Source organism: Ailuropoda melanoleuca, chromosome 8 (genome assembly GCF_002007445.2).
Source record: "Ailuropoda melanoleuca isolate Jingjing chromosome 8, ASM200744v2, whole genome shotgun sequence".
NCBI classification, from domain to species: Eukaryota; Metazoa; Chordata; class Mammalia; order Carnivora; family Ursidae; genus Ailuropoda; species Ailuropoda melanoleuca.
In genome coordinates, this window is record NC_048225.1 from 88,033,471 (window position 1) to 88,059,111 (window position 25,641).

A 25,641-nucleotide genomic window follows, 5' to 3' on the forward strand; every position below is an offset into this window, starting at 1 on the left:
CCAAAGGCAAGAGAAATAAAAGATAAAATGAACTTATGGGACTTTATCAGGATAAAGAGCTTCTGCACAGCCAAGGAAACAGTCAAAAAAACTAAGAGACAGCCCACGGAATGGGAGAATATATTTGCAAAGGACACCACAGATAAAGGACTGGTATCCAAGATCTACAAAGAACTTCTCAAACTCAATACACGAGAAACAAATAAACAAATCATAAAATGGGCAGAAGATATGAACAGACACTTTTCCAATGAAGACATACAAATGGCTAACAGACACATGAAAAAATGTTCAAAATCATTAGCCATCAGGGAAATTCAAATCAAAACCACACTGAGATACCACCTTACGCCAGTTAGAATGGCAAAGATAGACAAGGCAAGAAACAACAATTGTTGGAGAGGATGTGGAGAAAGGGGATCCCTCCTACATTGTTGGTGGGAATGCAAGTTGGTACAGCCACTCTGGAAAACAGTGTGGAGGTCCCTTAAAAAGTTAAAAATTGAACTACCCTATGACCCAGCCATTGCACTACTGGGTGTTTACCCCAAAGATACAGACGTAGTAAAGAGAAGGGCCATATGCACCCCAATGTTCATAGCTGCATTGTCCACAATAGCCAAATCATGGAAGGAGCCGGGATGGCCTTCAACAGATGACTGGATTAAGAATATGTGGTCCAGGGGCGCCTGGGTGGCACAGCGGTTAAGCGTCTGCCTTCGGCTCAGGGCATGATCCTGGCATTGGACGGCACTGGAGGAGATAATGCTAAGTGAAATAAGTCAAGCAGAGAAAGACAATTATCATATGATTTCTCTCATCTATGGAACATAAGAACTAGGAGGATCGGTAGGGGAAGAAAGGGATAAAGAAAAGGGGGGTAATCAGGAAGATGTCGTCCATATATACAATGGAATATTACTCAGCCATCAAAAAGAACGATTTCACAACATTTGAAGCAACATGGATGGGACTGGAGGAGATAATGCTAAGCGAAATAAGTCAAGCAGAGAAAGACAATTATTATATAGTTTCACTCATTTATGGAACATAAGACTTGTAGGAAGATCAGTAGGAGAAGAAAGGGACGAAGGAAGAAGGGGTAAACAGAAGGGGCAATGAACCATGAGAGACTATGGACTCTGGGAAAAAAACTGAGGGCTTTGGAGGGGAGGGGGTGGATGATTGGGATGGGCCAGTGATGGGTATTAAGGAGAGCAGGTATTGCATGGTGCACTGGGTGTTATATGCAAGTAATGAATCAGGGAACATTACATCAAAAACTAGGGATGTCTGTATGGTGACTAACATAATACAAAATTATTATAAAAAAGTAATAATGATAAGTAGCCTTTTCAATAAATAGTGCTAGGTCAATTGGATGTTCGTATGGAAAAAAATTAATCTTAACTCCCATGCACAATGTACATGAAAATCAATTCTGGGTGCACTTAAAACTAAATGTGAAACGTAAACCAGTAAGACTTCTAGGAAATAAGGCAGGAGAATATCTTCATGACCTTGAGGTGGGAAAAGCTCCTCAGTCAACCTGATAGTTTTGTGTATACTCGGAAAGTGAATGGTGGGGTTATCTTGCCTGGCATTGTAGATCATAGTAGCTATGCAGGAAAGAGCATTTTAAATGGAAACTCTGTGTGTGTGTGTGTGCGTGTGTGTGTGTACGCACGCACGCACGCGACTACTCTCCATTGGAGTGTCCCAACTGACTGTTATTGAAGAAGGCCCAGAGGCTGGTGGCATCAAACCAGAAAAGGGACAGTGCCAAGGGCTATAGCTTGGGGATCAGATGGACTTCTAAGAGGCCCCCAGTGACAAACTTCCCTGAGTAAATTCCACACACTCCCGTGTTTGGCCCTGAGCATGGGTTGCTCACAAACATGACTCATCCACCCTAAGAACTGATTTGTTTCTCAGGTCAGATTCACCATCAGCAACCTTCCCAATGACAAAACTGTGTAATAACCATGGCCCACATGTGCTCAGGTTAACCCATTAGCAACCCACTGGCTACCCGTGAAGCCTATCTGTAATTGAAATATTTCCCAGAGCAAGCCAAATCACATGTTTGGAAAGATCAGTGGCCTTAGCCACTCCCCTCGAGGAGAGTAGAAGCCCCAGACAGACCTGGAGTCTGTTCCGTAGGCAGAGAACCTTCTGCCTTTCAGATGCTGGGACGGATCATACCTATGCTTTTCTCCAGGCTTCTTTCCCTTGCTTCCGCAGGTGGTTACCACCTGACCTGAGGGCCACATTTTGTTCAAGTATGTTAATCTACTCACAGTATTTTGATTTGTCCTGGGAGGGAGACTGGAAAATGATTTAGCAATCCCTACTCTTAGCTTTGTACACTGACATTCAAAAAGAGATCTCATTTCTCTTATTTTTGTGTTTTTAAAGGATACCTCATTTTACCTCCTGTATGTAATAAGGAAATAGTTTGTCCACAGCTAAAATTTTACCAAGGGTAATCAGGGAGACTTGGTTGCATTCTAGAATGACCAGATATAAGTGGTCCTCACTTAAGAACTGTAACATAAGCCAATCGCCAATGAAAAATTTGCTAACCACACAGTCACACAACCACAATGTTGTGGCATTTAATACACTAGAATAATTATGGCAGTAAACATGACCCCATTGGTTCTTTCCAGCTACTAATACTGGGATAGGGCCAGGGGCTGAGGGCTGATTGAATCTATAGATCACCAAGTGAGATAGAGCCTCTGGAAGTAGATCCAAATCATGTTGAACTCACCTCTGTGTACCTCAAGTCTACCTTATCCTCAAGGAAAGCAGGCTGCTGTCTAGCTTGACAGCAGTGGTGCACCTGCCCAGAAGCCCTCACCATGTGCCAGGTGATAACTGAGGAGGTCTTCCATCCTCTGATTAGAAGTAAGTGTTTAGTATGAATCGTCTTCCAAGAGAAAATGCAGACTTAAAATCAAGCAGAAGTGTAAGCAACTAAAATTAGTACCCTTCCTTAGAGCAGTGCCCACAATGGTACCCAGTACAGCAAGCATGATACTACTCATCACTATTAGCTGATGGAATGGATGAATGAATGAATGAATGAATGAATGAATGAATGAGGAAGAGAATGTGATAGGAGAGGCACTGAGTGACCAAACTGTGTTGACTGTGGTGATAGGAGCAGGGAGTTTTACAAAAGGTCTATATGGGAAAGGATAGGAAGGCTGGCAGCTAGAAGACACACTTTACCATTTTTCCAAGATCTGACTCTGATGCTCATGACCATTGAAATGGATTAGCACATGAACTATTCCCTATACTCCATACAGGAGGTAGGTCTTTCATATCTGGGTAGTATATAAACTATTCCCTATACTCCATGCAGGAGGTAGGTCTTTCATATCTCAAAGGGGTTAAGAGTATGGACTGAGGAATCTTCAGACAGACTTACTACATGACCTTGGTAAGCTACTAACTGCTCTAAATTTCAGCTCCCTCCTCTAAAAAATGGTAAGTTGTTGGAAAATTGCAGTTGTTGAAAGAGTTGGAAATAATGGATTTAAAGACCTCAACATAGTGCCTATTGTATAGTAAAAGTTCAATGAAGAAGAGCCATTTCCCATAGTTTTTATTTACACCAGAGCCAAACTGCATGCTGCTGTGTATGGGGCTGAGCTGGCCTCAGAATGGCCTCAGTGGAATGAGTAAAGGTGCCTCACTGAGTCTGGGGAGCTCACCACCAAATGGCTTTCTTGAGCCTCAACACCAGTGTTGATAGAACTACCTGAATACATGTCTTTGCAAATAAGATTTTAAATGACCAAGTTCACAAGGCCTGCTTTTAACTCTCTCAGTGATTTCAGTGTGAGAAACAATGTTTGCACCAGAACATTTTGCTCTATTCTAAAACTGATTAAGAATATTTGGCATATCAAGCAAAAAAAAAAAACAAAAAACAAACCCAAAGATACACAATATTGTACTCTGAGACTGGCTGTTTTTTGTAGACTAGGCAAGGTAGAAAGTACTACAGAGAAAAAAATATTCTTGGTTCCTCCCAACAAATCCTCACATACATTCTGTAGACCCCCCAATAACTCAAAGACATGTGGAAGGAGACTTCTCAACCTTATTTACTTAGGTTCCTGGTCTACGATTGGGGATAGGGGTGAGAGGAATGGCTGGAAAAATGATGTTCAGGGACTCTTCAGAAAGTAGGCCCAAGCCACAGACCCTCTAGAGGGTACTGGAGCAAAAGCCTTGCTCCCCTTTTCTTATACAACATGGGGAACAAACTGTCAGGGATTTTAGAGTAAGAAGTTCTCTTCCAGGTCAGGAAGATGCTTTCTACACACCAAACTAATGGGGCTATTCCCAGCCTTTCTTGACCGTCCATCTAATGAACGCTTGCATTGGCGTCTCTGGGACAGCTCCGAGCAGGAGGAGGGTGGATGTCGTAAGGGTGGAGATGTGTTCTGTCCTACTAATTCCTCTTTAACTGCATCCGAGACCAGTTAGGAGTTCTTGTTAGGAACGACATTCAGGTGGAGCAATCCCTTGACAATACTCAGTCTGAGATCCACCTGTGCCACTTACCAGCTGTGTGACCTGAGGCAAGATACCCTCTCTTGGCCTCAGTTTTGTTATCTATAAACTCAACCTAATAGTTCTATCTCGAAGAACGATTATGAGAATTAAACAAGGCATAAAGGACCTAAACCACAGTGCTTAATGACATAATGAACGCACGATTAGAATTTATTTGGGCTCATTAGCAATTTTCTTCCAACCTGCATGCAAGCTCTCAGGCAAAGCCCTCACCGACTCCTCACCCTGTCCCAGGGCCCCTTGTACCTCCACACTGCATCTGGTGTTCATCTGCCCCCTCGGATCCTCTCTTGTCTGCCACATTTGGGGCTATTATTCCTAACGCTTCCCCATCATACCTTCCAAAGTGTTTTCTGTTTAACAATCCCTCTCAAAATCCATCCTTTCCAAACATTTGCTGCCATTCAGTTACCACTGACAAAACAAAACAAACAAAACACAAACATCTCTCAAATAAGGTCTTAAGGAAAGGAGAGTGGAAGGGGCCAGAGAGCCTGAAAGCAAGCAAGCCAGCTCCGCTGCCATTCTTTCTCCCCGGCCCTCCTCTCCTGGGGTTGTTTCACTTTCTGGTTTGTCCTATTTCAGGCCTAAACCCAAGGAACACCTCCACTATTTCACTTTTTCCATGTGGTCCTGATGGGCCTTTTGTGCTTGGCAGATGTGAACTAAGAACTAGCATTACAATAAAGGAATGGTGCAGGATAGATGGGCAAGAGGTGGCCCTGCTGGGTAGAGCATCCTTTCGGGTGCTAAGGAAAAAGCCAGGGAAGACAAATATTTCCTCTCCATTCCCTGTTCCTGGGCTTCCCACACCCTGGGGGCCCACGTGTGGCTGTGGCGGTCTCCAGAGGGTCTCAAAGGGCAGGCCTGGTCCATGCTGCTGCACAAGGGTTGAAATACAGTCAGGAGACACCACCCACCAGCCCCGCAGGTGCGAAAACCTCAGTCCATCATTCCCACGTCTTACAGTAATAACGTGTGATCAGGGGTGTGGAAGGAGCCCCCAGAAACAAGGAGGCAGGCAGCTGCAGCAGTGATGCCCCAAGGAAAAGAAGAGAAAAGCACTGGTCACGAAGACTAGAAGAGAGGGGAAGGAGGGAAAGAGCAAACAAAGGGATTACACCCACAAATGCCGTGATCGGGGGCTTCTCTGTGCCCCTGGGTGTCCTGTGGACACACTCGCTGACCGACAGCCTCCACATCCAAGTCTCACCCGTTCCCAATGGTTCCTCATGTCTGTCAGGCACTTTCCAGCCTCACTTGGCCATCATTCAGTCTGGGCGCCCAGTCCCCTTAAACAGCTCCTATTACAACAGCCGTCCAGCCACTCCTTGCTTCTCTCGACCCAACCCACATACCTCTGCCAAAACCACTTCTTCAAACACAGTGTTAATAATGAGTCTTCTCTGTTGAAACATCTTCGATAACTTCCGTTGTCAGCAGGATAAAACCCAACTTTCCAAGCCTGGAAGAGCCTTCATGGTTTGGTGGAAACTACGTACTTCTTAAATCCTATTTCTCATAGGTTTCTTTAGCTGCCCCCTAAGTATCTTCCACCCTTTCTGCTTTCCTCATACCATTGTCCTCACCTGGAAATCCTCACTGTTCCTTGCCCCTGCCTTCCCCAACTACACCCATCTGTGCTGCCGCTCCCCCATCTATTCTCTGCCCTTTTCTGTGCTCTGAATGGTGGCCCATTCAAACTTTCTCACCTGGCTCCTTAGCCCTTTCACTTCTCACCAGAGGCACCTGCAGGAGGAGAGGGTCGGATGGATGTCTTTCCCCGCTCCCTCTGGATTCAGGGCACCAATTCTGGCTGGGCTAGGTCCCTCTGTGACCACAGTCCGGTGGTCCCTCCTCCTGCTCCCAGCTCTCACTGGGCTCTGATAAGCCCCCTTCCTCCCCTTGCTCCTTCAGACCTAGAAGTAGAAATGACATCCCACTGTCGCTGGTCCTGGGATCTAAGCACCCCTCGTTGGCCCTTCCACACCTCTTAAATACTGCCTTCATTAAGTCCTCTTCACACGCCACCTGAAGCTGCTTTCTGTTCCCCATCAGGATTTGCCTGAAACACCATCTTTCCAGCCTCATTCCAAATCCCACCTCCTCCAAGAAACTTTCTTTTCTGTAGTTAAAAGTGATTGCTCATCTCTCGTCACTCCCCAACATTCTTACTTAATTCCAACACTCTTATGGAGCTTTATGGTTTTCAAAGTATTTGACATAAATGAACTCATCTTTTCCTCACAACAACCCTGAAAGATAGACAAGGTATTATTACCATTAATAATCTCATTCGCATTTTGCAGAGAGCTGAAGCTTCTAGAGAATAAGAGCCATGGCAGAGAACATGCAGCGATTAGGTTGTCACAATGCAGGCGGTTTGGGCTACAGGATGAGCTGAAATCCCACAGATACAAGCCAGTGTGGAAGGGGCGGAAGACGCATCTGGCCGGATGGGGACTGGGGGCATCTTCGTACAGTCAAGACCCAAGAAGATCAAACCCACTGCATGTGCGACCACCAAGTGAAAGACACAGTCCTCAAGAAATACAGAAGCTCTATTTGGGGGAAAAAAGCGTATGCACACAAGCTAATAAGATAACACAAAACAGAATAGGGCCAGATAGGAAAGGGCCTTAGGGCCAAGGACTCTGTTACGGTTTTCTGAAAGTCCTGCCCAACCCCTACCCTGGCTTGAATCAAAGCACTTTGAACTGAGGTGTTCGGCGTTGGAGACAATGCCTTCACTTGTTCAGCCTCTACAATGGAGTGCTATATCCCAGAGACAGCACAGTGAGCAGGACAGGCACGGCCCTGCTCTCATGGAGCTTTATGATTAGTAGAAGGAATGGAAATACATAAAACATTACACAAATAACAGGAACAGTACAACGATGGTAAGTGCTCCAAAGGAAAAAAGAAAGAATCATGAGTATGATTTCCAGGGAGAGCTGACTGTGTTCAGGGCCAGTGCTCAGAAAACATTTTCCTCAGGGGAATGTCCTTTAAACTAGGACCTAAAAGATGAGTAGGAGTTTAACCAGAAAGATGGGAGGCTACCGAGGCAAGAAATTCCCATACAAGCAGAACAGCATATCCAAACTTTCCGAGGATGGTGAAGCTGGGAGGTGTGTGATTCTTGCAGATCACGAGCCATTACAGAGTTTTGTCTATACTTCAAGTGCAACAGGAACCCAATAAAGCGTTTGAAAAGAGAAGTGACACAGGAGATGTGCATTGTTTAAAAATCATTCTGGCTGCAGAGTAGACAGAGGCGCAAGAGAGAAAAGTAGGATGACAGTCAAGAGGTGCCCACCGTAATCTGGGAAAGAAGACAGTCACTGGACCAGAGTCTCTGTAGCACAGACAGAGACTTAGGGACTGGGACCTATTTTGCAGTTAGCATCCGTAGGACTTGCTGTCTGATGGGGAGACAAGGTGAGGGAGTGGGAGGAAACAAGGATGACAAGGAGGCTTTTGGCTCATGCAACTAAACAGGAGGTGGGGCTCCCATACTGGGATGGGGGAGACTGGAAAACAGGATGGCAGGCAGATCAAGACTTCCGTTTAAGGTCTGTTAATCTGAGGTATTTAGCAATGGTGCCAGCAGTGGGTAATTAGCTACATATGCCTGGAGCTCAGAAGAGAGTTCTGGACTAGAAATATGAAATCAAGTCATCAGTGTATAGTCAAGGGACTTCCAACAGTATCCCAGGGAAAGAGCGTGTGAGAAGAAATGAGGGCTCAAAGGAGAAGAAGTAACCAGAAAAATGGAAGGAAGCAGGACAGTGTGATGGCGCTGAGGCCAGGAGCTTCCAAATGGAGGGATGGAGCCACAGTACTGAATGTCACTGAGAGGTCAAGTAGCGTAGACTGATCCATGTCCATATACTGAAGAGAACATGGTTGAGGTTTAAATGCTCAAATTACAAGTTTATAACCAGCACATCAGGATAACAGTCTATGCTAAAATCTTCAGCTGCATAAATACCTACTAGGTAAAGCCTGAAACTGCCCAATGCTGAAAGCTTCCCAAGGTCACCCTGTCTTCCCCTACCCACAGCCTGGCCAGGCCAGTGCATCCCAGGTGCTGTCTCTGGGAGCCTGGGAGCCTGGGCAGTGGAAGGAACAGCTCTGAGGGCCCCCCAGGTAACAGAAATAGCTGCATAGATAATAAGATCCAGCTTGCTCCCGAACTGCTAGGAACTCTGGGTGTTGATTAAACTTTCATACCTCCATGACAGACTTTTTTCCCTGCCTTTTTTTTACCCTGTGTTTCTTTTTTGGTTGTTATTCCTGTTCCAAAAACATAAAGAAAACACAACAAAAGGAATTCTTCTCTTGCCTGTGTTTTGGCTGGAGGTTTAAGTGCTGCGGGGGGCAGGGTGCTGGCTCTGGGGATGAGTGGTGTCCCAGCATCTGGGAAAGAGCTCCTGCAGACCCCGCTGCCGAGCCCCCATAGGCTCACTGCCCCTGCTCCCCCACTCCCTCCCAGGCTTTTCTCTCTCTCTTCCCCTTTCCCAAGTTTTTCACTGCCTCTTCAGACAGCCTTTTGTCCATGTTCTGCCTTCCTCACCCCCACTTCAGTCATCTTTCCTGCTCGCTCTCATTTCTCTCTTTCTGTTTCCTCCTCAGTTGCATCCTAAGTTAAACACATGAATGTTGGGCATGCACGCACACATTCACAATTGACTTTCTTTTCTTTCCCTCTCCTCCCTCACTCACTCAGTCTCTGCACAGCTCTCCTGATTTTCATTCTCAGAGAAGAGCTAGCAACCAGAGATCATGGCTTTCTGAGAGAAGACAAATAACTGTCCATTCCTTCCTCCACACTCAGAATGACAAATGGGGCCTTTCTCCTGTCTCCCACATGCAGGGGGAGGTTTAGGGTCATTATCTCCCTCTCGTTCTACAAATTGGACTTACAAAGGGATAAAAGGTTCACTCTGACCTCAGTTAAGCAACTCCATGTTAGGTTAAGCGAGGTATTCCTGGGCAAGTTCCCACTCCGAGGAGATCAGAGTGGCCCAGAGGGGCCTCTACTCCTCCCTCCAGCTGGGATGTGGGATCAGATCCAGTTGGAGGTGAAAGTAGGGCAAGGTGTATAGTAAGCACCGTTCTACCTCAGTCCCACAGGAATTGTGACAGGCGACCTAATTTCATCTCAAGTGACTTGGCAGCAGCCTCACCCTTGTCAGTAGAAAGTGGCATTAGGAGTCTAATTACATGAGCGTGAGGCATGGCCCTGTGCAGAGACGACCTACCGGCCCTGATGTGAACACTGCCTCCAAAGGCCAAGCCCAACCACTCCTCTTCCCATTTCCCAGTCTTACCTGAGGGAAGTGTAGCCAACCTCCATTCCTGTTCCCAAACAATTCCATGGCAGCCCCTCTCCATGAAAAGAATTATGTCAAGCCTGCCTGGAAGAAAGGTGGGAAGTTCTATGTGTTGTGAAGATGGCAGTTGGGTCTGAGGGTTCTGACTACTCCCCCAAAAAGGAAGGCCAGTTCCTGAGGCGAGTTCCCCAATGCCCACACTCTGGTGATAAATCGGACCTCAGTCTGAGAAGGGTCAGGGTGGAACTACTCACCTACTACTCGCCTCAGAGGGCAATGGCACTTGAAGTTTGGACATGTGGGCACCATTCATGGGAGTCAACAAGACCCTGCCTCTCAAATCAGGATGAGTCCAGCAAATATCAGCCTGGCTCTTCTCTTAAAACCAGTGCTTCCAGGATGAGACTAGCTTCCCAGCCCTGTCCCCCATAGGGGAGGGTGAAGTGTGAAGGGGCATGGGTCAGACGGCCATTTTCAAGCTTCAGGTCAGCGAAGTGTTGCACATCTTTGACCATCACTCACTACCTAAGCTGCCTTTGGAGGCCCATACGGTGGGCTGTTGCAAACCTGATTGCCTCCTTGCCCCAGACACCTGATGGGGAGCCAGCTCACATCACCAGAGATGGAAAGGCAGACAGGCAGAGCCAAAAACAGGAGAGGGTAAGAAATAGGCTCCTCTAATTACTATAGAATCCTTCCTGGTAATCAAGAATTCCTTAGTACAGACGATCAAAGGTGAAAAATGCTTACTAGTATCTTACCAGTCTTCAAGTGTCCCAAAGCCTCCAGGACTTTCATTAAAAGGACAGCCCTACTTTAACATTCTCTCTTATGAAGATATATTTTTAAAAAAGAAAAAGAAAAAGAAAGAAAGGAAAGAAAAAAAAAAAAGATGTGTCATGAGCAAAGGCTCCAGCCAGGCGCAGTGGGGGAAAAAACCTGTTCTCTCTTGGAAATACTAATTACAGTGTTCACACATGCATGCCTCATTAAAAAGTCAGTTTTCACACACAGCTACTCCCTACAACAATATAAAAATAAAAATATAACACGTAAGCATATTAAACAAGTTGTCTACTCCCCTAAATGGCCCTTCGGCAACATTTATTTTGAAAGAGTTGTAGCATAATGGTTAAGAGCACAGACTCTGGGCATAGATGGCTTTGGTTTTCTCAACTGTGAAATGGGGATATGACAGTCCTATCAGAAAGGGTTGCTAAGAAAAATTGAGTGAATTTATATTTATAGTATGCTTAGAACATCCCCTGGCATACCATATGTGCTGTATGAGGGTGTGCCATGATTCCTCACCCTAGACCTTTCCCAACACTAAATATCCCCAAGGACGTAAACAAGAGCTCTCCCAATTCTTAAGGCCAGTAGGTTTCCCGTCCTGGTTTTGAGGTTCAAATATCTCCAATTCATTAACAGATTCAAACTTCAGCCAGTGGTGTTGGAACCTCACTGTGATACCAGCCATGAGTCACGATGAAAGATTCCCGAGGACTCCCTCGGGAATTCTGATCCCTTCCACATTCCCCCAGAGACACCACAGTTATCTTCATGCATAAATATGAGTCTTGGGGACCCTCAAATAAATCACTGTTTCTTTGGTTAATATGACCTCAATAAGCGCCTCTGGGGATTTATCTCAGCTCAAACGGGGGCTGGGCAGTTTGCTAATAATACTAAGTATATCTAGGTGAATGGCTCAACACTGTGGAAGCCAGCTGACTTCTCCAATGGGAATGCTGTTCTCAGGTCCGTTATGGCAGCCAGCCATCTCACAAAGGCACTCCAAAGGTCACCAGAGGGCCAGGCACAGTAGCCAGGGAGTAACACTGCACTGACCAGCCCACATGCCATGAACTCCTATTCTGTCATTTATTCATTCAGCAAAGATTTACTAAGAACTTACCTTCTACCAGTGTGCTGTGAACAGTGAGTGAGACAAAATTCCTACCCTCATGGGACTTATACTCTAGTGTGATGACTGAGCCTGTAGACAGAATAAATGGGTAAAATATACACTGTGGTAAATTCCCTGAAAATAAAGAAAACGGGAAGGGGGATGTTGAAATTTAGACAATATGGTTATGAAAGGGCTCACTAAGGAGGGAAAAGAGTGAGCCCACTACGGTAACTGGGGAAGAACAGTCCAGCAAGACAGCATAACAGGATGGTTTCAGGGCAGGAGCATGCCTGATGTGTCTGCACAGAAAAACCACTGCGGCTGGAGCAGAGACATGCCGGGGAGAGCAGGAGAGGAGCAGGTGGGTGGGGGGAGCACATCGCATTGAGTCCTGTGGACCCTTATGAGAGCTCTGGCTGTTGTTACACAGCACAGGATCCACTGGAGGGTTCCCTGCAGGAATGACAAGCTCTAACTTAAACTTATCAGGGTCATAGGGACAGAGAGACGTGGGGCAATGATGCGATCCTGGGGCACTGCAGTAACTCAGGCTTGGAGCCGGGTGTAGTGTTGGGGGTTAGAACTAGTGGTCAGGGTCTGGATAATATGGAATGTGGAGCAGACAGGAATTACCGATGAATTAAATATGGGATAGGAGAAGAAAAGAGAAGTCAAGGACTGTTTCAAGTTTGGGTAGCTCCAGTGTCTCCGGATGTAACAGGTATGTGAATGACACAACAAATGTAAACAGGTCGAGAGGAGCTGGGAGAGACAGCAGGGGACACTGAGGGGGAACGCGGGAATGGCGAGAACCATGTGCATGAAGAGGGAGCACAGTGTCCAGCATGCAGTAGGCCCTCAATGAAAATTTACTGAATGCAAAGAGGTACACTTACAGAAATAAGAACCAAGCTTTACAAACAACATCATCTTGAGGGAAAATATAATTTTTACAGAAGAGGCACAGACAAAAGGAAAATGAACGAAACCAGAACAGACTCAAATTGAAGCACTCCCTCTGCACCTGAAATTCTCTCTGCCCTGAACCTGCAGCTAGCTCATTGGCTGGTAATGGGAACTCCTGCTTTCATTCCCTAGGGCAAAGCAGTTCCTGTCATAATCAAGATACTGGCCCTAGAGCATGCTATTATCCTGATAACTTCCTAAAAGGAGTAATAATGCTAAATGTGGGCTAAATTCCAGAAGAAATAGAAGAAAAACCCCAAGTTCTCAGGGCTTAGTAACAGGCTTACTGCTGTCCTAACACACAGTGAGTTGTAGATCCTCAGAGCTCAGGCCTTGGCCCTCTTCTTTAGTGATACCTTCCCCCTAGGGGACATCAGTCAGTCAATCCCATGACTCTAAAATGATTAATAAATTGATGCTTCTTAAATGTGTATGATGTCCTGGGATGCCTGGGTGGCTCAGTCGGTGAAGCATCTGCCTTCAGCTCAAGTCATGATCCTGGGGTCCTGGGATTGCGCCCCACATCGGGCTCCCTGCTCAGTGGGGAGCCTGCTTCTCCCTCTGCCTGCCGCTCTTCCTACTTGTGTACTTGCTCTCTCTCTCTCTCTGACAAATAAATAAAATCTTTTAAAAAAAATTAACTGTGTATGTCCTGCCTTGACCTCTCCTCTGAGCTCCAGACTCATCTACTCAACCACTCACTCATCATGACATCTCTAACTTGGATAACAAACAGGCATCAAATAGGCCTCCCCAGTTCAACATACCCCTGACTGAACTCTTGACCCTGCCCAACCAACCTACTTCTTCTCTAGGTCTCCCCATCTTGGTAAATGGCACCATTGTCAATTCAGTAACGTTGCTGAGGAGACATCACTGGGCCCTGCCTTTCTCTCACACCCTACGATAAGTGCATCAGCAAGTCCTATCAGCTGTACCTTTAGAACACGTCCTAATCTGACCACTGCTCATCACCACCAGCACGACCAGCCCAGGCTTCACCACCACTGCCTTCTAACCACCTCCACTTTTGCCCCGCTACGGCCAGTTCTCCACACAGCAGTCAGGGTGATCTTTCAACATATTTCAGATTGTAACAATTCATCTGCACAAAATGTTTCCACTTCCCATTAAATGAGAAAATCTAACCAGGCCAAATGGCATCTGGCCCCAGCTCTCTCCCTGCTCACCTTGGAGTGCTCTGGCTTTCTTGCTGTTTTTGAACCTACCAAGCAACCACTTTGCCATTAAGACACTGTGAGGTTTCTCTACGAAGCCATTCTTGACCACTTCAGGTAGAATATGGCCAACATCTCTAGCACGTGGTCCCCAGAGCTAAAAATGACTAAACACTTTATCATGGCATCCACTGAACCACTTGTCTTTCTTCCCTGAGGGCAGGAACACAATCTCTTTTACCCTCCAACACCTAGCACAGGTCCTGGCAATGAGTAGGTCCTCTAATGTTTGTTGTATAAATTAACTTGAACTGAATTCCCCCATCAGCCACCATCTTCTCTCCTATTACACTCTAACAAATGGCAGCAGAGAGTAGTGGAAAGAATCTGGGCTTCTCTAGTTAGGCAAAACTCGGTTCCAACCCAGGCTTTCCACTTCATAGCTGTACGACCTTGGGCAGATCACTTACCCTCTCTGTGCCTCAACTGCCTCATTTATAAAACAAGGAATGACAAGAGTCAATTTCAAGGCCACTGTAAGAATTAGAGGTCATACATGTAAAGTGCTCGGCACGGTGCCTGGCACACAGGAGCTGTGAGATAAAGGGGGGCTAGTATGATTATCCACGTGTTTCCCGTCTTTCATCTCTCTTTTCAGATTCACCTCATGCTCAAAGAGATCCCAACAAAGTGTGTTTTGTCCTGAGATGGGCAAGGTAACACAAGGAGAAAGACACAAAGGTGTATGGATGGGCCGAGAGGCTTGACTCCAGCTGACGGAAGGGGGAGTGGCAGACTGAAGCCATGGGAAGCAAGAGGACTGACAAGAGCAGAACACTCCTTTCTCCCCTCACGCCAGCTTCTGCTTACTGAATTGACCATGACTTCAAGAGTCACAGAGGATCCAAGTCCCCGTGGAGGTCATAGCTCTTCTGAGTGCCAGGGTGGGTCTCATAAAAGAGATTGGTTGCCACAGCAGAAAGGGATCTGCAGGCTCTTCCAAATTAGAACAGGAATTTAATTAAACCGGGAGAGAAATGAGAGATGGGGAGATAATGAAGGCCCCAGGATATTTCCTTCCTTCAAGGGGAGGGGAGGAGGCAGGGCAGAGGGAGAGGTCACCCCCCTCACAGTCTGCCCCTCTCCTCCCTCTACCCCTCAACCCATCTCTTCCCACCCCTATTTCCAACTCCTCCTTGGCATCCTTCTTCCTCCTTTTTCGGACACCTAGGCCCCCACCCCAAAACCAGCCTTGTGCAAAGCTCTCCCTTAAGACATATGTGCTGCTGACTCATTCTCCCGGCTTGTAACAAAGCTTAGAACTTTTAATTCCCCAGTTATTATCTTTTCTTGCTCTTTCTATTTCATCTTGCTTCACGTTATGAGTTATGTACAGTACTTCTGATACTCAAGAAAGACCCTTTATCAAATCTGTACGAAAGAGAATTCATGAGTGATTTTGATGGACCAAGAGTCTCTTGAAATGACAAAGAGCTACCCAGGCTTGCAAGGAGTTTGAGCTTCAATATGCACACATACAGGCACATGCAGGGGAGGGGGGAGGGAAACATGCTACTTGGTGGAGATGAGACCCCCAAATCCTTCTTCAGGTCCAGCGACTAGAATATACTCTAAGGACATTCTTTCTGCTCACATGTCTGGCCTGTGGCAGGCTGTGCAAAGCCAGGGCACACAGAGGATCCAGATATGATCATGTCAGGTGGAAACCTACCTTTCCAGGTGGGGAAGCTCACTGCACACTTTGTGCCATCTGCAGTGCTAGACGGTGCCTCAGTTTTATTTATAAATTTTAAATCAACTGAAGTCCACTGGAAGTGGCTTCCCAAGTGCCTGAGACAGAATGCTCTTCAAGACCCTCCAGGCAAAGGGGCTCTGTGTGTTACGAGCCACAGCACACATGCCTTAACCTACCAGAGGGAGGGAAAAAGCCACATAATGTTTCCTCGGCCTCTCTGAATCTCCTCTGCCCAACCTCCTGTCTCTCTCCCTCCTCACCGCCCACTTTCCCGCTTGCTAAAGGCACCGGAGATCCAGTTTAAATAACCTACTTCGCAGTTTATTTAGCTTTAAATGGAAGTCGTAAGACAAATGCAATAAATAACTTGGGCACAAAAGAGAGGCACGCACCCTCCCTGTCACTCCATCACACACATGCACACACAGACTGAACGCGGGCAATTACACTCCGCGGTAACCCTTCCCAGGCACGGCGTGCCGAGAGTCACAGCTGCTTCTAGCAGCGCAGGGTGCCAGCCAAGGTTCGTGTTCCCAGGTAGACTAAGGTCCTAGAGCGTAGACCAAAACTGCTGGCTCAGGGAGGCCATGGAGTTTCTAATCCCAAGAGAACTGAAGCCATGGGTGCCTACCTCTTTGGGGAGCGTGATCCCAATGACTTGGCCAGCCCTGGGTACCTCTCTGCTATTCCTTCCCTACTTGCTCAGGTGGCATGCTCCCTGAGGGCCTGTATCATGCTTCTCCCATGCAACCTGCTAAGGAAGAGGAACCCATCACAGAGAGAGGAGAGTGGCAGATCCAAGGATGGTGAGGGAGGTGAAGAGAGCGAGCCCTGAATGAAAACCCCAAGAGAAAGGGAAGCATTTGACAACGATGCGTCAGCCTCACTGACTACCCTAGCCCCACCTGTGTTTAGGACTTTCCAAGAACTGGAAAGTCCCCGGGACTGGTGGTGAAGGAGGCGTGGTCACCTGGATGGGCATCTGCCTGCTGCCCTTTGGGTCCCGCCTCTCCTGCCAAATCATTAAGGGCAGGCTCTCTAGTTAATAGGACAGTTATAACTAGCAGCGCCCATAGAGGCAATCATTCAGATAAAGATGGAGTCACCTGGGGAAGGACTCACGTTCCCACACTCCTTTTCTGCTTCATCTAGAAATATGCTGTGTTTATACAAATTACTTGGGGAGTGGCAGCTTTGTTTTACATGATCAAGGGAACAGGTGAAAAAGGTCATGGTATTATGATGTATTGTGCACAAAGGAAAGAGAAAAATGCTAACAATATTTTGAATATATATTCTACCTTTATTCCAAGAAATCCCATTGGCCATATCTGTCAAAACACATTTAAAGACGATATGTGAAAAATCTGCATTGTAAATCTCACTAGTAGAAATCCTTCTAAAGTAACTCCTCATAACCTTAAAGTATTTTAATGATACCTTAAATTTATAAAGCATATCTCGGTGCACAAAGTACTTTCACACACACATTCGTACTTAATTCTTTTATCCATAACATGAACTAAGGGCTGAATTGGTATTACTATTTAACAGAAGAGTAAAATGAGTCTCACTGAGGTCATGTGACTTGCCTAAATCATGACTGGGGGAAGCAGGGAGTTGATAAGAAACAAAACCTGGAATTGGACCCAGGCCTTCTGAGCACAATACGAGGTCCAATACTACCTTATTCCTTATAGAATTCACTATACAAGCCTAACTGGTTTTCTAAGATATTCATTCTTCAGTGATGTCACATAAGCAACTACTAAGTTCCGTCAAAATTAAAGTAAAACCTCAGTGTCACTAGAATAGAAAAGAAAACTTAAGTACCAAGCTGCTAATAGCAATACTGTACATTCACAGTAAATTATTTATATCAACATAATTATATTAACGGATTGATCTAGGATATAGATAAAATCTATATTACCATTGTTTTTCTACCTTTCATAGTTCAGAGAATTTTCACAAAACAAAAAGAATATGGGCTTGGAAAAGGGTCAATGTTTTATCTTGCCAAGAAAAGCCATTAAAATTTTAAATTTTTAAATTCAAATTCAAGTTGGACAAGTTTAGCTTCATGAAAAACTATACAGCCATTATCATCTCCTTCTGTCAGACTGGTAAGAACTTCACGAAGGGCTCAGCCCCCGACCATTCAGAAACCCTGCTGTGGCTCAAGTTCAGGCCTCCCCTATACTCACAAAGTGTCAAAAATCCTGAAGCACGTTAGAATTTGGTGGCCATGACACATCAGCATTTCCCCATTATTCAGAGGTTATACAAGTTAGCAAGAACCGATATGAATGCTTCAAATGTATTCAGAAACCATTTTTCACCAAATGCAGGTACGGTTTTCAATACACACTTAATATAAACACCCTATTTCTAAGCCAAAATGCAGGATATGAGAAAACCCAGTACAGAGAGCAAGAGACTTAACCGGCAAACAGATGCAAAGGAAGAGAAAACAAAGGGAGAATTCACCTTACATGCCCTTGAAACAACCAGACACTCCCTTTAAATATGCAAAAAAAAAAAAAAAAAACCAAAATAAAATAAAATAATAAAATTGTCTCACTTAGCAAAACTGAGTTTATAAGTGTACAGCTCATACAAGTAAAAAGTCATGAGAAGAGCACTCACATGGCAAAGTATTTTTCAAAGTACTTTCCCATGTTTTATCTCATGTCATTGCTATAGGACTCTTTTGAGGTAGGAACATCAGGTGGTATTACCCCCATATTACTTTTTTTAAAGATTTTATTTATTTATTTGAGGGAGACAGAGAGAGAGAACAGGAGTGGGATGAGGGGCAGAGGGAGAAGCAGACTCCCCACTGAGCAGGGAGCCCAATGCAGGGCTCATTCCTGGGACTCTGGGATCATGACCTGAGCCAAAGGCAGATGCTTAACTGACTAACTGAGCACCCAGGCGCCCATACCCTCATATTACTAATGAGAAGACTAATAAGACATTTATTTATTCATGTACTCAATACTTAAAAAGAGAGGTTAAGTGTTTTGTCTGCAATCATAAGGCTCCTGGCAGGAGGGGGTCCAGTGGCCGTGTCCCTTCCATTACCTATCAAATCCCAAGCTGATTTTCACGAAAGTAAAAAATAAGAGTTTGTAAAAGGTTCAAGTCAAAGGTAGATTCATTAATGGAAACTGATTCAAGAAACAAAAGTGTGTGTGTGTGTGTGTGAGGAGTCTTCAATGTGGGGGCTGTTCTTGGTCACATTTCATCACAAAAGGCAGGGCATATTTTTATTATGTTCCAAAACCCAAGCATCTCTCAGACTGCCTAGGTATGGGTCTCTTTAAGAGCATTTCTGCGCCAGGTTCCAAGCCAGGATGCCAACTGTGTCATGGAAATAAACTGCTAATTACATGCAAACCCTCTGTAAACACTCAAATTACAGTCCCCCTACTTTTCCCTGTTTTGTTTTGTTTTTTTTTTCCCCCTCTACCTGCCACTGGGGAAGGGAGCAGGGAGCTGAGCTGGGGTGAAGCAGGGAGAGCAGACTGCACCAGTGGTGCCAGCCCGAGGTCGCGCACTAGCACTGCCCTCCTGACAGTGGCTCACTCACTCACCGGAGCACAGAAACTGTACCACAAACGCGGAGAGCCCGGACAGTCTGGAGGCTGCGGCCCCTTCAGTGGGTTCACACGGACACTGTGAAATCAGTCCACCAGTGGATACTTACTGAGTGTTTAACCATTGTGGGGACCTGTGATTGATGCCAGAAGACAGAGGATATTCCGATAGGGAAAAGGGACAGAGACACCTAAAAGACAAGTCAGAATAGGGGAATCTGGAAAAAGTGCCAAATAAATGTTAGTCACATTTAGGTCTGGAGGAAACAGAAGAAAGATCCCCCTGGGGGAAACAGAAGAAAGATCCCCTCTCCTTTGAATTTCTCAGGGACAGTCAGAGAAGGCTCTCTAGAGACAGCACCAGAGTCTTGGAGGAAAAACATGGGTGCAAGATTGGCAAAGATGCAAATGGAAGGTACAAAGTTGCTAGGCTGAGGGGCAGGAAGAAGCAGATGTGCCCAGCAGGCAGCAGGAGATGATCTGCCTGTCTACTCCGGGTGAGTGGTTTTCACAAGATGTTCAAGTAATAATGTATCACCGTAGTGCTTCCTCAGTGCCAGGCAGGTGCCAAGGGCTTTCTCCACCTGATCTCACTCAATTCTTACAACTCCATGAGGTAGGTCCCCTAATACCCTCACTTCACAGATAAAGAAACTAAGGCACAGAGGTTAAGTGAGTTGCCCAAGTCCCACAGGCAGCATAAAGGTGGCACCAGGCTTCCTGACCACTGTTACACCACTTCTAGCATCAGAAATCATTTTTTTCAAACAAGATTTCATCAGTACATCAGTGCAGAAAACTTACCCAAAAGGACACCTTTTGACCTAAAGGCATTTTATCTATTTAATCTATGTATGATACAAAACACGTATTCAATAAGGAATCAATCACTCAAAAAAAAATGAGATAGTTTTTAGCAAGATACAAATTCAAAGTCAGGGCCACAGACGACAGGTGCAGTCTTGAATCAGCGTTGGCATCCAGTTTATTTCTGTATTTTGCTTTAGTTTCACAGTATGGAGAAAATCCTGAATCACAGAGAAAAGTAATAGTGTGCTCACTTATATCACTTTATATGAGCATACAAGCTCAGGCCTGAATTTTTTAAAAAGGCTAACACAGAATACAAGCTTTCTAATCAACAGCACATTTACACAAAGTTCAACCAAACCCAGAAGATGGCACAGAGAGCTTTACTCCAAGGTCTGCACAAAACAGAATTATGCCAGAATGACCACGGGTGGTCTCCAAGTGTGAAAATTTGGTCTATAATGCATTGATGATGTGTGACTTTTTAAATTAGTTTTTTTCCCCCCATCATTTCCTACCTCCTCAACTCTAATATACCTTTCTTCACAGTTGAAGATTTTGGAACTCAGAACATATGAGGATGTAACAAACAGAAGGTAGTAGATTCCTCCTTCCCTCCAGCATGAAATGCTGTTATGAAGCTTTAGATCTTATAATCAATGGTATGTATCTTAGATTCAAGGAAATGTAGTAGTGAAAAAATGTATTTTAAAAACAAAATTTGAGGGGCGCCTGGGGGGCTCAGTCGGTTAAGCATCTGCCTTTGGCTCAGGTCATGGTCTCCCCTGCTCAGCGGGGAGTCTGCTTCTCCCTCTGCCTCTCCCTCCACCACTCATGGTCTCTTTCTCTCTGTCAAATAAATAAAATCTTTTTTTTAAAAAAAATTGAAACCATTCTGTAGAAGCCACCGAAGTCTGTCTACAGATCACAGCTGATTAAGTCCCTAGTCCAGAGGGCAAAGGGCAGGACAGTGAGGCCCGGAGGGCGGGGGAAAGAGGCACCTGGCAAAGCGTCCTCAGAAGGATGGAAATGCCAACAGTCCTCATCTTCTCTGACCATCACTGGCTGCTGTGACTGGCCTGCTCCTAAGGGTGAAGGCCTCAGCCTTAGGCTGCTGCTTCTCAGGAGGAAGGAAACTAAGAGAAGCTGGTAGGGATAAACATCAAAAGGTCACACCAGGTCCACTAGGGCTGCTCTCATCACTGCGGCTTCTTCGTTTTATTGCAAGTGTTGTAATTTCCCAGAAGATCAGACATATTCGTAGCCAGATGATAAACCAAACTAACTGGTCAAATATGAAATGTATTTCTTGTGACTAATTCTACTACTCTTCCTTTCCATGAGTACAGGGAATCCTTTGTTTTCTCCGGTAGACAGGTAATGGGAGCCCGTGGCAGGGGGGGAGGAAGGGGGTTGAAAGTGGGGTTTCTCAGGAGTCCCTTTAAAAAGAGTTCCCAAAGGGGCACTTGGATGGTTCAGTCAGTTAAGCATCCAACTCTTATCTCATCTCAGGTCTTGATTCAAGGTTGTGAGTTCAAGCCCTACACTGGGCTCCACGCTGGGCATGGAGCCTACTTTAAAGAGAAAAAAAAAAAAAGAGTTCCCCAAAGTATAAAATGGGGCCTCGTGATGCCTAGCACCTTGGAGGAAAGAGGCTTTTGTTCAGGCCTTCCCTGTATTTGGAGGGAACTGAGGTGTAATTGAGGCCAGGAGTATAGGTCCACAGGAAAAGTATCATCTGCAACACTGAGAAAAAGTTGACATCTGCAGAATACGACTCGAAGAAGGCAAAGGTCTGTACACCTCAGTGTGTCATTTTTAACAGACATGATGTGAGGAGGGGCCAAGAAGAGGGTCCTTAAGTGAAAGTTAGTTCTCCCCCAACACCCCGCAATTTAAGTCAGTTTGTCGGTGTTACCCTGAACGAAAGCGAAAACATGCAATAGCTTCTAAGTGCACAGTAGGCGGGTGACGCCCCTGATATAATAATTGAGTAGCTCTGATTTCTTCATCCAGCAGCCTATCCAGCGGCTGCAATTCAGTATCACTGGCTCCCCTTGAGTTCACTGGCCCTCACTGAAAATCGTCTACACAGGCTCCCTGAAGCTCCCTGTAACTGAGCCACACCCTCTTCAATCCTCCCACACAGCTTTGCTTAGGTAGGTCCCAACCATTCACTAAATTCCACTGGCCTTGTTGTTAGAAGAATCTGTGTGTTTCCGTGCACATCACTGATCACCTCTTTTAGACTCAAAGCAATACATTCTTTTCCTGAGAGCCCACCGCGTGTCAATCACGTGATGTGGGATAAATACTGAATAAAGTATGATCTCCCTGGAAATGCATCTAGTGAGAGAGACAGGCCAGAGGCTTTTCATTCAGTATCTCCTACTTTGCACCCCAAGCTACCGTCCCCATGCCTAGCAATTACACGCACGTGGAACAGTGGCTCTCAGACTTCAGTGCGGCCTCACGAGCATGGGAGAACTTGTGAGAAATACAGATTCCTTCCTCCTACCTCTGGAGCTTCAGGTTCATTAGATCGGGGTGGGGGCGGGGCTCCAGAATCGGAGTTATCATAATTGCCCCCCACTGATTCTAAGATGGACCACACTCTGAGGGGTACTGAAAGAAAGTGCTCAATAAATACTTTTCCAGTGAATGATAAGGGGAAAAATAATAGAGACCTCTTGGCATGTCCAGTGTACCAGAGACTGGCCCTGTGCCATCCTTGTTTGGCTGAGATTTCCTAAGGATTTGGGCTCCAGAATGATCCAGTAGAAAGCCCCTGAAACAGCCACTGAGCCACCAACGCGCCACCCTGAGTTAATTTCTGCCCCTTAGTCCTAAGGCTTAGTGTCGCCTCCAAATGGAGAGATTATAGCCTAAGGCTGCATGACACATCCAGCACCTGAGGCCTTTGGCCTTGGATCAGAAATTAAACCGTACATTAGAGCGGGCTAAAAGAGAGGAAAGAAACCATGAGCCAGCCTAATAGCTCTGTACAAACAAAAGATCTGGAAGCTGGCCTGGTGCATGGTGTGAAATTCAGGCACCCGATCAGGAGGCAAACTTGGCATATTTGGAACAAACCCCAAACACTGGCATCTCTGCTTTGATAGATTATTAAGAAGGCAAGATGGATAGGAAAGAATAGGGATAATTTCAGGATGCAGGAAACTATGGATGGGAATATGTGACCATGAGGGAAAAAGAAAATCACAGCTTCTTCCCATGGAGGGAGCCAGAGAGTGGAGCACTGTAGACCCCACCCTCCAGCCCAGCGGGCAGGGTGCAGGAGGAAGGCACTGCAGGGTTGAGAGAGAGGAGGAGCAATTACCACGGAGAACAGGCTGCCAAAGGCCATCAGCAGGAGCAGCAAACATAATGTTTTAAAAAAGAGTTAGACACACTCTGAGGAAGAAAACAAGATTTCAGAGTACAATGCTAGTGAGGAAGGTGGGAGGCCCTGTAGTTTGGGGCCCTCAAAAGTCCCCCAAGTCAATGTTCTGAATTGGGCAGAAGCAGGACCCAGGAGTCAAGTCAGAGGGCACAGGAGGTGTGCCGAAACTTCTAGTCACAGCTTACCCTGCACGTGGGCGCACACACACCTCACTCACACAGGCACACACACACTCATTCTCTCTTTACTGGGGGCAGAGCACCAAATTAGAAATCAGAACATTTGGTTTCAAAACTCACTTCCTACTTCCTCTATGCAATGAGACAGGTTTTGCAAAAGACTGAATATGTCCAGCAGATTGAAGAGTAACATTTCAAATCACATCTGAATATATATCTTACATATATTCCATTAGTCTATAATCCATTATTCTAGTCCCCTTTCAGTTCTCTCCCACCTCTTTCTTCCCTACCTAGCTCAAATTCCACTGCCATGCTAAGATCACTCTCTTGACCTTCTCATTTTATTTTACTCACCTGGCAAAACTACCCAGGTAAAAGCCAGCTCTCTATCTACTTCCTGCCTGAACCTCAGTGACTGAATGTGGCTGGAGGAAAACACACAGGTTCATTGGTCTCACTTTAACCTCATCACCACTAATCCCAAGTGGGTCCTGGAAGTTATCCGTCATCAGATCCCCACTCCATTCACCCCCCGACTCTCCTAGAAGACTATGTTTCACCTTCTCCTCCAACCTTTTTCTCCCCTCCCACCCTCTGCTGATGACCTTACTTCTTATTTCATTAAGAAAACAGAAGTTATAGAAGAAATTCCACAAGCTTCTGTCACCTCATCTACCCACATGGCAGCCTTGAGTCTTCCCTTTTAGGACTGTGGATGAACCATCAGAGCATGAGCCAAGCAGAACCCTCCCACCTGCGCCCTGAGCCCATCCTCTCTGCTGTTGGTGGACATTCCACCAACAGTCCTTCCTCTCCTACATCAGCAATGATTTTACTTGACTGGATCACTCTCTCCAGTAAATAAATGGAATTTCTTCCGCCTGCCCCATTTCTCTGCTTCGTTTTCAAACAAAACCCAACACAATGGTCTGTACTCACTATTTTCAAACTGCTCTGCCTTCTCCAATCATGCTTTCACACTTCCCACTCCACTCAAACTGCCCCAGCCCTCATCTTGATCCATGAGCGCTATTTGACTCAGTTGGTCTCCTTCTTCCTATTGCCCAAAGCATTCTCTCAACTTGGCCTCTAGGACACCACAACCTCTGATTTCCATCTTTCCACCCTCCTGCTCCTTCTTAGTCTTTTTGCTGTTACCTCCTCAACTCATCAGCATCTTAACATGGGAACTCAGTTCTGGAACCTCTTCTCTGTAACCTGTAGAAGGTTTATCCAGTCTTGTGATTTAAATACCAACTAGAGGGGAGAGGGGTGGGGGAATGGGATAGGCCGGTGACAGGTATTAAGGAGGGCATGTATTGCATGGTGCACTGGGTGTTACATGCAAGTAATGAATCATGGAACTTTACATCAAAAACGTGGGATGTACTGTATGGTGACTAACATAACAGAATAAAAAATTATTATAAAAAAATGATCCAAGTATTTTTAAATCACAAAAAATAAATACATACATACATAAATATCATCTATACACTGAAAACTCCCAACTTTACATTTCTAGCCCTGAACTCATATATCCAACCCCTCTTATACTCCCATGTCAAATAAGTATCACAAAGTCTCAGTTCATGTGCAAACTCAATTCTTAACTTTCCTCCCAACCTACTTCACCTACAGTCTTCCCCAAGTTAGTTAATGTCAACTCCACTTTTCTGATTGACTTTCTGCACACAACCAGGCCACAAGAGAATACCATGGCCTTAATCCAACCACTTGCACCTCCTCCACTGCTACCTCCCTGGCCCAAGCCTCCATCAACCTTGTCTTAGATCACTACAATACCTCTTAACTTGTCTCCCTGCTTCTGGCCGTGCTCCTTTATGGTCTGTTCTTAGCAAAACAGCTGGAATGATCCTTTAAAAACATAACT

At 45.6% G+C, this 25,641-nt stretch overlaps 1 protein-coding gene across 3 annotated transcripts in view; it reads right to left on the reverse strand.

The window, feature by feature from the left end:
- CACNA1E (calcium voltage-gated channel subunit alpha1 E) overlaps positions 1-25,641 on the reverse strand; it is a 493,265-nt gene that overhangs the window by 186,459 nt on the left and 281,165 nt on the right. The gene's annotated exons all lie outside the window — the stretch shown is intronic.